We start from the raw sequence: 4,135 nt of genomic DNA on the forward strand, positions 1-4,135 counted from the left end.
TGCTGAAGACCACATGGCTGGGAGATAGCCGAGTCCCAGGCAGCCTGATTCTAACATTCCATGGTCTTTCCACCACATTAACCTACAGATGTTTCTCTGTCACACATTCCACCACTGAGCTGTCCTCCCTGACAAGCCATTTCCCTCCTCCTTCCTAACATCTCTGCTGCCACCAAGGAAGCCTTTTGTCCATTGTGCTGCCTTAGTGGGAGAGAGGGTTCGGAGGAGAATCGAATTTCCTTTCTGCATCTGTTTGCAGAGCCTGGTGCACCCTGGGATGCTAACGAACAGTGACAGATGAGCTTCAGTTGGCTGGCGCGCGTGAAGAACCACTGGACCAGGTAATTCCAATCCACCTCCTCAGAACTCAATCCAGGAGGGATCCCGGGATGGCAGTGTGGCCCCTGCCCCTGGGGCTGAGAGGGTGCTGAGAGAAGGCTGTGAGACCCCGGCTGGGTCCCTCCAGGAGGAGTGGGCACCCTGATAGACCCGCCTCAGAGCACAGGACTGCAGCACTGCTGCTCAATTTATTTTCACAGGAGCTGCTCTTAATAGAATTACATTCCATTTATTAGATACAAGGACCTAAGATGTGGCTGTGTTATATCAGGTGAATTCGGAAGGTCCACCCCTGCCACACACACACCACACACACTCTCTCTCTCTCTCTCACACACACACACACACACACACACACACACACACACACACACACACACACACACACCACATTTCCTGCAGCTCCGCGCTGCTGCTGACTGGGGCTCTGCATGCTGTGGGTAACACATTTAGCTCGATAAAATATAATATACGACGGGATCATATTTAACAAGGAAAATAGGGCCCGAATGGACAGAGGAGCAGTGTGGCTGGGTTACCATGGAAACCCCGGGTTCAGAATTTCCTGACTCCTAGGAGATTACATTTTCAACCTTAATGCTGTATTAACATAAGCTTTGGCACTTAATGTCTCTGTTTTTCACCCGCCCCCCCTCCCCCTTGCTTACAGGCAAAAGAAAGCATCATCGGAGATGAGCCAGGGAGGAGGAGAGAGGCTTCACTTCATGAAAGCCTGAACAGCATCCAGCAGAAACCCGCTGCAGCACCCTGACGAGGTGCTCTGCAGTTTTCAGAGAGCATTGCATCCATTATCTCCCATGACCTGCAGACAGGCTCGAGAAGCAGGCTGATGTGAGGTCACCAAGCCCCGTGTGTGAGGCCCCTCAAATGCCTTTCGCGTCCATTCCTTCTTCTCCGTTGCTCCACCACTGCCCTTTTTATATCTCTTGGGGATATTGCAATAGCCTCTCATAGTCTCGTGCTCCCAGCCCGTGCCCTCTCGTCCCCTCTTGCTGTCTGAGTGATCTTTTTGTACTGCAAATTTTTTCATCCTGCGGTTGGTGTCATAGCCTCCAACAGCCCCACAAGCTGTAGACTAAAGTCCCAACTCCCGTGCATTCAAGGACTGCTACCTCTCTCTACAAGCCACTTTCCTTGGAGTTTCCACCATAGCCCCACCGTCCAGTCTTTGGAGGTGATGCTGTGCTTTCTGAATACACCAAGTTCTTCCAGGGGCCGTGCCTCTGCTTGTGTCATGAGCTCAGGCTGGACCTCTGGCCTCTCTCATCTTGCTGACCAGCCCTTAAACTTCTTTAACACCGGTTCAGCATCACCCACTTCAGGGGTCCCCTGCCCACCTGGCTGCCAGTGTTCCTAGAGGGCTTATACCAAAGGCTGCTGTATTTCTCACTACCTGATGGTCCCCTGGGTCCTTCCTGCACCAGCCTCCTCCACCACGTTGGGAGCTCGTCAAGCCTACGAGTCATACCCCCTCACTGCCTTATGCCCTCTACCCAGCGTGGTTCTGGCACCTTGTAGGGGCTCAACTGGCATTGGTGAAATTGAGTTTACAGGTGAGAACACTGAGGCTCCGAGTGGTCAGATGGGTCGAATGCCACTTGCCTGGGAAGCAGCCCAGTTGGTGTCCCTCTCCTGTCATTACCCCTCCCTGCCCCTCTGCTTGCTCTGGCATCTCCGCACTGTCTACAGCACACTAACCACCTCTCTGTTTCTAGGGCTACACCTGTCCTTCCTCTGCCAAACCCTCCCTTCCTTCCTCATGTTTTCTCCACCAGCTGCCCAACAGCCTGGGACCAGCAGGGCCATTGGAAAGCCAAGGCGTGGAAGAATGGGGCTCACAGACCACTGGAGACACTTCGATTCATGGAAGAACCCATGACCCTTCCTTTCCAGGAGATTCACCATTCTTCCAAGAAATGAGGCTCTCAGAGGTTTCAAGTTTTACAGTAAGGATCCAGGGAGCCATAGTGAAGACCAGAATCTTTATTCCCACAAGCTGGGACATTCCTTGGAATAGGATCTTGGCAGACGTAATTATTGTAAGAATCTTGAGATGAGCTTATCCTGGAGGAGGGTGGACGCTCAATCCAGTGGCAAGTGTCCTTACCAGAGACAGAAAGGAGAGGACGTACAGAGACACATGAGGGAAGGCCGTGTGAAGATCCCCGTGAAGACAAAGGCAGAGGTTGGAGTGATGGGTCTATAGGCCAAAGAATGCCAGCTATTGCTGATAATCACAGAAGCTAGGAGAGGGACCTAGAATGGATTTTCTCTCAGAGCTTCCAGAAGGAACCAATCCTGCTGACACTTCTGGTCTCTAGAACTGTCAGAGAATAAACGTCTCTTACTTCAAGCCACCCGACTGTTGTCATTTGTTACCTAGGCAGCCCTAGGAAGTGACTACAACTGTACAGTGTAAGAATACAGGGGAACCCCGCCAAGACCATAGGGACCAGGAGGTCAGGGGGCCCTTGCTCCTTAGCATCACGTGTGGGTTCCCCACTCACCTTCTCACCCTGGCAGCTCTCAGACCCTCGGTCTCTCTGCTCTGACTTCTAGCTGCCACCAGCCCACCAATTCCCCCTCCTCTGTGTAGCTCCATCTCAGGCCCATACGTGGGGGCTTTGCTTTGCCGGAGGCTCTCTGCAGACCGAGCTGCGCCCGACTGCTTTGTGGGTCTTTCCAAGTTTTACATATACCGACCAACCAACTCTCTCACTACATTCAAACTATCCAAGAGAGGTGGTCTGGTGGTTTAGCTCACCACACGATCTCCAAAGCGCAAAGCTTTCACCCCAGGCCGCCTCACAGGCAGCGGCCCTCTGCCCTGCTCCTCTAGCTGCGGCCAGGGAGGCCGGCCATGGGTTCCCATCTGTGTCGGGAGGCTCCAGGAGGGCAGGACAGATGACTGGAGACAGGTTGGTGGCACCTTCACTGCTGACACTGAACTTCCTATAGACCCGAATAATACGCAATAGGGAGAGGAAAGGGAAGAGGCGCTTTTTTCAGATTTAAGAAGGAAAGTGTCATCCACGAAGGCTTTTGAAAAGTCAACATTGCAACCCGCTTGCCTCCCTCACTGGAGGATGCGCTGCTCAGAAGAGCTCAGTGCTCTGGGTCAGTGTGACAGCAGCTGGTGACGGAAGGGGTGGGCAGGGAGAGGCTGGGCGGGAGGAGAGGGCTGCCAGGGCCCTGGCCCAACTGGGGGTCAGCCTGTATACCCTGGGTGTTTGCAGAGGGTCTGCGAGGATGGCTCTAGTGCGTTGGGCTGCTTTACTATAATCCTACTCCCTGAATGCTTCCTGTGTGCAGCCCTGTGCTGAAGACACAGTCCAGAATTCCACTCATTCTCTCTCCCCCAGGCCCCAGGAGTGGGCGTCGGGGTTGAGTTGTACAGCTCAGAGACCACAGGTGTGAACGCCCAAGGTCACAGGATACGTAAGTGATGGAGTCAGGATTTGAGCTCCATCAGAGGGGGCTAGACACGCGGCAGCCAAACGCAGTATGGAGAGGATCCTGGGGGGCAGGAGAAATAGCTATAAAGGATGTTACAGGGACAACTGGTGACATTTGAATATGGAATCCAGATCAGATAATAGTTTTGTATGGAAGTTAAATTTCCTGATTTTCATCACTATACTATGGAAATGTAGAAGAAGTTTTTGATCCTAAGAAATACACTCTTAGTGTTTAAGAATAATAGGGAATCCCACTACTGGGCATATAACCTGAGAAAACCATAATTCAAAAAGAGACATGCACCAAAATGTTCATT

General features: G+C 52.4%; 1 long non-coding RNA gene across 1 annotated transcript; it reads left to right on the forward strand.

The window, feature by feature from the left end:
* The first annotated feature begins 260 nt into the window (after positions 1 to 260).
* LOC136793691 (uncharacterized) lies at positions 261 to 2,713 on the forward strand. The gene is made up of 2 exons (XR_010839306.1): positions 261 to 341; positions 1,010 to 2,713. It is a non-coding gene; the product is annotated as an uncharacterized lncRNA (long non-coding RNA).
* The last annotated feature ends 1,422 nt before the right edge of the window (positions 2,714 to 4,135 follow it).

Source organism: Kogia breviceps, chromosome 2, assembly GCF_026419965.1.
Source record: "Kogia breviceps isolate mKogBre1 chromosome 2, mKogBre1 haplotype 1, whole genome shotgun sequence".
In the NCBI taxonomy this organism is placed as follows: domain Eukaryota; kingdom Metazoa; phylum Chordata; class Mammalia; order Artiodactyla; family Physeteridae; genus Kogia; species Kogia breviceps.